The sequence below is a fragment of the Bombina bombina genome, chromosome 2, assembly GCF_027579735.1.
Source record: "Bombina bombina isolate aBomBom1 chromosome 2, aBomBom1.pri, whole genome shotgun sequence".
NCBI lineage: Eukaryota > Metazoa > Chordata > Amphibia > Anura > Bombinatoridae > Bombina > Bombina bombina.
This window is the reverse complement of record NC_069500.1, coordinates 639,330,137-639,339,306: the sequence shown is the minus strand read 5'-3', so window position 1 is coordinate 639,339,306 and position 9,170 is coordinate 639,330,137.

The window sequence follows — 9,170 nt, the reverse complement described above, 5'->3', positions numbered from 1 at the left end:
TCCGGCCGGAGTCAGGGACTCACAGGGAGGTTTCTCCTGTGGGCACCCCAGCCACCTCAGGTGGGAATGCCCGAGTTGGGCCCGACAGCAGCCGGCAGCCCAGCCAAGACACCCCTAGCCAACAGCCTGGGTGAGTGCTCCAGCCCCGACCTACCCAGCCGCTGCCCACTACACTTACGCACCGGCATCATTCGACTACCCTGAATGGGCTGAAGAGGAGGTTGGCACTCTACAAGAAGCCCACCTTGTGTCCACAGACAACCGTCAGCACCACTGCCAGACTGTTTGGGTCAATGGAAAGGCGGCCCAGGGATTACGGGACACCGGATCCACCATCACCCTGATCCAGCCTCATCTGGCCTCCGCTTCTACCATTACTTGAAGAACTCTTGCTGTTCAAGTGGCCGGAGGTGCCACTCTATGAGTCCCTATTGCCTGTGTCCACCTGACTCAGGGCACCAGAGCCCGTACTGTGGACATGGGCATTATGCCAGATCTTCCTGCAGAGGTTCTACTAGGAAACGACCTCGGCCTACTTGTCTCCACCTTTTTGGGGGATACTTCTCTGGACACCTGCCCAGTGACCACCCGCAAGCAAGCTAAGCATCAAGCCAACACACCGCAGCTGGGGACCCAGGTAAGACCCCCCATCCTGACTCCTCTCCTTCCCCGACGCCCTACCCTCACTCCCCAATGCCAAACCCCGGTCCCTGCCCTCCTTCCTGACCAACTATCCTGGGCCTCCTCTTCTGAATTTGTCCAAGAGACCCTGAGCGACCCGACCCTTGCCCCCTTCCGAGACTGAGTAGGGACTGATCCCCAGGGTCCCGGGGAGGAATGGTTCCAATGGGAAAATGGCCTGTTGTATCAGGTCTCCCGGAGGAAGAAAGGGCCAGTGCCCAAACGCTAGTACCGAAACGATATCGGTCCGACCTGCTGCGAATAGGGCATGATATCCCCTTGGCCGGGCATTTAGGCAACTAACAAACACACCACCGCCTTACTCAGGTATTTTTCTGGCCCAGAATCACAAGAGAAATTAGGGAATATTGTAGGACCTGCGTGGTGCGTCAGAAGGTAGGGAAGACCGGGGACCATACGAAAGCCCCCCTTAACCCTTTCCCCATTATTGACAAACCCTTTAGCCGAATTGCTGTGGATATAGTAGGGCCCCTACCTTGACCCAGTCCCTCCGGGAAAAAAATACATACTCACAATAGTAGACTATGCCACTAGGTATCCAGAGGCAATACCTCTGGCGAATATCCAGGCGGAGACAGTGGCAAGTGGCTTTGCTCTGGATATTCACCAGGGTAGGCTTCCCTTGAGAAATGGTCTCTGACCAGGGGACCCAGTTTACAGCGGAGGTCACCCAAAAGTTATGGGTACTGTGTGGGATAAAACCACTGCCCCATATCACCCCCAGACCAATGGACTTTTGTGAGCGGTTTAACGGGACACTAAAACAATTGCTTCAGATGTTCTCAGCCACTCACAAAGACTGGGAAAAATTCCTGCCGCACCTCCTATTTGCCTACAGAGAGGTGCCCCAGGAATTCACTGGGTTTTTCACCCTTTGAGCTGCTGTTTGGCTGGAAAATAAGGGGGCCCCTAGACGTGTTGAGAGCCCACTGGGAGGGATCAGTCAGGGAGGCAGGACCCTCCATTGTGGAGTACGTCCTGAAGTTCAGGGATCGGCTGAAGGACCTCACTGCCATAGTGCGGGAGAACCTTCAGGGCGCTCAAAGGAGACAGAAACGGTGGTACGAACGTAACGCTCGTAACCGAATTCTCACAGTAGAGCAGAGGGTTCTAGCCTTGAAGCCTGTCAAAATGCTCCGATGACCGGGTCCAACGGACCTTTCATGTGAACATGCTCAAGGAGTATGTAGAAAGACCCCATGACGTAGCCACTATCTGTGCTCCAGCTGTGGAAGACTCATAGAACCTTCCCATGCCAGAGCTCCCCGGGCCAGATGAGACCCCTCAAGGAGTAGCCAACATAATCCTGGATGAGAAGTTAGCGGCTGGACAGCAGGTCCAGCATTTACTAGAGGACCGCCAGGAGATGTTCTCCAATGTCCCTGGGTACACCACAGCGGCTGTGCACTGAGTGGAAACCCCGGAACAAGCTCCCCTGAGGCAGGCAGCTTACAGAGTACCTGAAGCTGTCAGAGACAGTATGCACCGGGAGCTCCGAGGAATGTTGGATCTCGGTGTTGTTGAACCGTCCAACAGTCCCTGAGCCTCCCCGGTGGTGCTGGTCCTCAAAAAAGATGGTACTACCTGGTTCTGCATTGACTACCGTAAGCTCAATGACAGAACCACAACCGACGCCTACCCCATGCCCTGCATCGATGACCTCTAGATAGAATTGCCAGGGGTCACTTCCTAACTACCCTTGACCTCTGCAAGGGGTATTGGCAGATCTCACTAGACCCTGAATCCGTTCCCAAGTCCGCCTTCATCACCCCTTTTGGCCTCTACCAGTTTAAGGTCATGCCGTTTGGGATGAAGAACGCTCCAGCCACCTTTCAGAGGATGGTGGATCACCTGCTGGATGGCCTCCAAGACTATGCCTGTGCCTACTTGGACGACATTGCCATCTTTAGCGACACCTGGGAGGACCATTTGATCCACCTGGGCGCTGTTCTAGATCACCTCAGAGCCGCCGGGCTGACCCTGAAGCCTGACAAATGCACCATAGGCCGCTCAGAAGTCCAGTACCTGGGTCACTGAGTGGGCTGCGGGCAGCAGCGGCCGGAGCCGGCCAAAGTTGAGGCAGTGGCAAACTGGCCCACTCCTGGAACCAAGACCCAGGTCTTAGCCTTCCTTGGTTCCGCCGGCTATTAAAAAAGGTTTGTCCCTAATTATAGCACCCTCACCAAACCCCTGACCGACCTGACTTGTAAAAGACTGCCCCGACAGGTACTGTGGTCTCCAGAATGTGAAAACGCCTTTCAGAGCCTCAAGTCTGCCTTGATCTCTGCCCCCGTCCTGGTCACGCCTAACCCCACCAAACGTTTTGTGTCCACACAGATGCCTCCATGTTCGGGTTGGGAGCAGTGTTAAGCCAGGTAGACGAAGAAGGGCAAGACCATCCCGTAGCCTACATCAGTAGGAAGCTGCTGCCCAGGGAGGTAGGCTACGCGGTGGTGGAGAAGGAATACCTGGCACTTGTATGGGCCCTCAAGAAATTGCAACCGTATCTATATGGAAGATCTTTCACTGTCCTCACCGATCACAACCCCCTGGTGTGGCTTAACCGAGTGTCAGGAGATAATGGACGTTTACTAAGATGGAGTTTAGCCCTGCAGCCCTTTAACTTTGACGTTCAGTATAGGCTGGGAAAGAGCAATGGGAATACCGATGGACTTTCCCGGCAGACTGAAATAGAATGCTTGTAGGACAGCCCCAAGTAGACCCGTGTGGATCTAGCCGGGTCTGCAGAACTGGAAGGGGGGAGTTGTCACGGTTAAACCCCTACCCCCCTACAACCTCACCCATGTTGTTTCTCAGTGGTTTGGGGCTCCTCAGAGCAACCACTATCTCTGGAAGCTTTTTGTTTGCTTTTGTAGGCTTGTTTTTGTGTTTTAAAACTTGTTAAGAGAAGAGCTGGTCTATGACCAGGAAAACCCTCCTAGGCTGGCCGGGCGCCTCACAATGGACACCCGCCTACTTCCTCTCAGGCTGGCCGGGCTCCTGGAACTCCCAGTCGGCCACAGAACAGCAGGACACCTGGTAACTTTACCCCTGGTCGCTCCAGCAGCCTTTTGCCCCAGAGCTCCGCTCTTTTGGGGATTGGTAGCACCTATGGAGGACAAGAGCTGGGGGAATTATTGGAGGGGAGCTCCTTTGGGAACCGGGGGTTTTAGACACCCCTAACCCGATAATTTCAACGGACTGTAACTCCGGTCCCCAATAACGAATCATGCTGGACCGAGAGCTTTAAAAGGACACCCTGGAAGTGCTGCCGCTCCACCAGGATCACCTCGAATCCGCCACCCCTGTGTCCTGGATTTTGTGGGACTGTGGCTGCTATTAAGGTGCCGGTCCGTCTGGAGGGGCGGGAATGGCGGGGAAATTGTGGGAGTGTCCATGGTCTTATCAAGATGAGCTGTATGTATAAAAGGAGTGTGTGTTTTCAATAAAATCTTCTTGTTTAACCTGAATGCTAGTCTGTCTAGGTATTTTGGTGTGCTCCAGCTAAAATCACTTTCCTGGACTACATAGCAGCCTGTTCCAGGCAGAGGAAGGACCCTCTGGCAGAGCTACCTAGTCTGGGTAGCTGGAGTCTGCCACAGGGTGGGACCTTGACTACTGGTGCTGTCGGGCATCAGGGGTGGCTACAGACTGTGGTCACTTGCCAGCTACATAGCTGCAGTTGGCAGGGAGGAAGCAGGACCCGTTTGGTGGAGCTACCCAGTCGGGGTAGCCGGGGGATACGTTACAGGGGTGATGGCGGATATAGGGGTTTTATGTGTCAGGTTTATTTTTAGGAGGCGTATTAAACTTTTAAGGGCGATTTAACATTTTTTTTTATTTTCTTAGGTGCCAGCAGTTTCTAACGTGCCGTAAGTCACTTTGAATTTACGCACATTTCTGGTCATCACTAATTTATCCGAATTACGGCACCTTATGAAATGCCGGCGCAGTATATGTGATTCCCCGATGTGCTAGGTGAAATTACGGCGATGCAGGTTTCAGCAGCACGTATATTTCACCCGTCACTCGCAATTTTTACTCCCATAAGCTAACATAGAACTGCGTCGCAAATTGGTATCACATATTCAGCGCAAGGACTTATGCAGCGAAAATGGAGAAATTTCACCCCGCCACACATAGGCAGGCTCTTCAAGACTTATGCTGAAAATGTGAAAATATTCTAAAATTGCAAAAAATTAAAAAGTCTAACATTACAGAAAATAATAAACCAAATTATCAAAAATAAAAAATTAAACCTAATCCCTATGAAAACAAAAAAAGCCCCCCAAAATCCCCCCCCAATCTATTACTAAACTACCAATAGCCCTTAAAAGGGCCTTTTGTAGGGCATTGCCCTAAGTTAAACAGCTCTTTTGCATTAAAAAAAATACTAAGTCCCCCCTGATTTGAACAGCGCAGCCAATAGTATTTCAGTAGCTCTCATCCTATTGGCTGATTTGAATTTGAAGATTCCAATCAGCCAATATGAATGCAAGTGATTTGAAAGCAAAAAGAGGGGGTCCAATGGCACTACTAGTAAATAGGTGAGAACTGCTGCCCTATCAAAGGATACTCAGGTATAATAACCTGAACTCCGGGGTTGGTGCTGTATATTATAGAGAATACATTTACTAGACTTGAGGGGAGTGGACACTCACCTCAACAAGAATACACATATAGCACTCCTGAGTTCTGTCACATGAATAATATCAAAAGAAATAAATAATCACAGTAAACTGCTGTCCAATAGTGTAACTATTGTTTGCAAATGAGTCGAGATAGACGTGAAAAAATGCACATTAAAATTTAACTTTTATTCATACTATGTTAAAATGTACATAAATATATACATAACACACAATTTAAAACTACGGATAGGGGGGATATGGATCTACGTGTCAACCAGATAAAGAATGATAGTAGTAGTAAATAATACTGGTAGTATAGCAAGCTAAATGTCCAAATCTCATAAGAGAAATTTTATATGGATACTGCTATACATGCTGATAAACAGCTAATACTCCTGAATAAGTAACAATGGATTTCAACAGCTAAAGTGTGACTCAGAAATTTCTGCGCACAAGGTTCGTGGAATAAATATTACTTGACTAATATGTATAATGAAATGTATACAAATATAGTAAGTAATTCAATGAAGCTAGTCACCAGTATATTTTTGGAGTTTAGTGTGCAACTGATTTATACATGGTGGGCACACTAGTACACGTTATATCACCATGAATTAAATTATTGTGTTAATCACATTTAATCTAAAAAATATAGTGTGGTAATATTTGGTTAAGCGGATATGATATCTGACCGCACAAATTATTAATAGAGTTGCAATAGATACCAGCTGAATAAGAGCAGTCTATACAAGCCCTTTAATGTTTACGACTGATATGTGTACACTGCAACTCAGTGTCTGTGATTAACTGGTAACAATCTAAGCTACACAGTTAATCACAGACACTGAGTTGCAGTGTACACATATCAGTTGCCAGCTGGTATCTATTGCAACTCTATTAATAATTTGTGCGGTCAGATATCATATCCGCTTAACCAAATATTACCACACTATATTTTTTAGATTAAATGTGATTAACACAATAATTTAATTCATGGTGATATAACGTGTACTAGTGTGCCCACCATGTATAAATCAGTTGCACACTAAACTCCAAAAATATACTGGTGACTAGCTTCATTGAATTACTTACTATATTTGTATACATTTCATTATACATATTAGTCAAGTAATATTTATTCCACGAACCTTGTGCGCAGAAATTTCTGAGTCACACTTTAGCTGTTGAAATCCATTGTTACTTATTCAGGAGTATTAGCTGTTTATCAGCATGTATAGCAGTATCCATATAAAATTTCTCTTATGAGATTTGGACATTTAGCTTGCTATACTACCAGTATTATTTACTACTACTATCATTCTTTATCTGGTTGACACGTAGATCCATATCCCCCCTATCCGTAGTTTTAAATTGTGTGTTATGTATATATTTATGTACATTTTAACATAGTATGAATAAAAGTTAAATTTTAATGTGCATTTTTTCACGTCTATCTCGACTCATTTGCAAACAATAGTTACACTATTGGACAGCAGTTTACTGTGATTATTTATATCTTTTGATATTATTCATGTGACAGAACTCAGGAGTGCTATATGTGTATTCTTGTTGAGGTGAGTGTCCACTCCCCTCAAGTCTAGTAAATGAATGCAAGTGATGCCACATTTAAAAGCAAAATTTGCATTCACTATTCAGTGTACGGCAGTGATCGTTCGAAGAGGATCCTCCATGCTCCATGGATCCGCAGTTGCCGGTCTTCAGTTCCGCGGTCATCTCCGCTCCGAGCCGGCTTGGTCCTGGATGAAGATGGAAGATGTCTCCGGTTCCAAGAAGACTTCACCGCCACCTGGAAGAGGACCTTCTCTGCCGAACTTCAGGAACGGTGAGTACCTATTTGGGGCTTAGAGTTGAGATTTTTTTATTTTTGTTTTGTTTTTTATTTTTTAGATTAGGTTAGATTTTGGTCACTTGTAAAAGAGCTGAATGCCCTTTTAAGGGCAATGCCCATACAAATGCCCCTTTAGGGGCAATGGGTAGTTTAGGATTTTTTAGTGTTAGTTTTTTTTATTTTGGTGGGTGGGGGGTTTACTGTTAGAGGGGGGACTTAGTATTTTTTTATGCAAAATAGCTGTTTAACTTAGGGCAATGACCTACAAAAAGCCCTCTTAAGGGCTATTGGTAGTTTAGTATTAGATTAGGGGGTGTTTTTTATTGGGGGGGGGGGGTATTTTCATAGGGATTAGGTTTAATTTTTTAATTTTTGATAATTTGGTTTATTATTTTCTGTAATGTTAGACTTTTTTATTTTTTGTAATATTAGATTAATTTAAATTTATTTTTTTATTTTTAATGCAATGTAAGGTTTTTAATTGTAACAGTATTTTTTAATTTAGGTAATTGGGGTTAATTTAGGGGGTGTTAGGTTAGGATCTGAGTAATTTAAATAGGGTTATTGCGTTGTGGGGTTTGGCGGTTTAGGGGTTAATAGATTTATTATGTTTATTGCGAAGTGGGTTGATGGCGGATTAGGGGTTAATAGTTTAATTAGGTTATTTGCTATGTGGGTGAATGGCGTGTTAGGGGTTAATACATTAATTAGGTAGTTTGCAAAGTGGGTTAATGGTGGGTTAGGGGTTAATACATATATTAGGGAGATTGTGATGTGGGTGAATGGCAGATTAGGGGTTAATAGTTTAATAAGGCATATTGCGTTGTGGGGGGTTGTCAGTTTAGGGGTTAATACATTTATTATTAGTTCCGATATGGGGGTGATGGTGGATATAGGGGTTTTATGTGTCGGGTTTATTTTTAGGAGGCGTATTAGACTTTTAAGGGAGATTTAACTTTTTTTTTATTTTCTTAGGTGCCAGCAGTTTCTAACGTGCCGTAAGTCACTGGTGACTCCAGAAATTTGTATTTACGCACATTTCTGGTCATCGTTAATTTATCCGAGTTACGGCACTTTATGAAATGCCGGCGCAGTATATCTGATTCCCTGACGTGCGAGGTGAAATTACGGGCAACACAGGTTTCAGCAGTTACGTTGAAGCCTGCACCGCAAATGTAATCTCGGCCATCATGTATAGCTGGCACAACATGGGATGTGATCCTGATTTCTGGCTAGTGCTCAGGCATTTTTCACTAATAACCCTGAGCTGCAGGTAGAGGTTAGAAATATAGGAAAGCCTCTGAAGGCTCCTCTAGAATCACATGACAATGCACATGACCATATGAAAATGCACATGACCACAAAATCCTGGAGAGGTTGCCACCATATTTGTAAAGGAAATAGTATTCAGTTGTGCGTGCACGTCGGATAGTGAAATAATGAACACAGCAGTAAGTGTAAGTCTATGGGAAACAGCATTCACTGTTTACATTTTGCTATTTTAAATACTTTTTCTTTTAATGTAAATTTAAAAATAAAGAAATGTTCCCTTTCATTTATAAGGTGCATTGAGAAGTAGAAATGAATGCCATGGGAATGTTTGTTTGACATTTTTTTTTAATTTTATTTTCCTTTTTCCATTTGGTATATTCTGGTCTTTGTAAAAAAAAAAAAAAAACTGGAACCAACCCTTGCAGCAGGTTTACTCAGCCCTACCCCAAATTACCCAGAAGTCTTCAGGTTGTTCTCTGAATTGCCATACTGTGCCCTTGTCCACTCGGGGCCTTTGGTATCTTGTATTAGAACTAAAATGGCTAAAGGTACGCTAATATTTAATACACAGTCATACAAACTATGTTACAATGTAATTGATATTAAAGGCTAGAAATATATGGATGCCTTCCTTGAAAGAAGTTGTCTAGCAGCTGTTCAATAAATATATACTTCTGGTTAACAGCCATGCAAAATATGCCCTTGAAATCAATTAG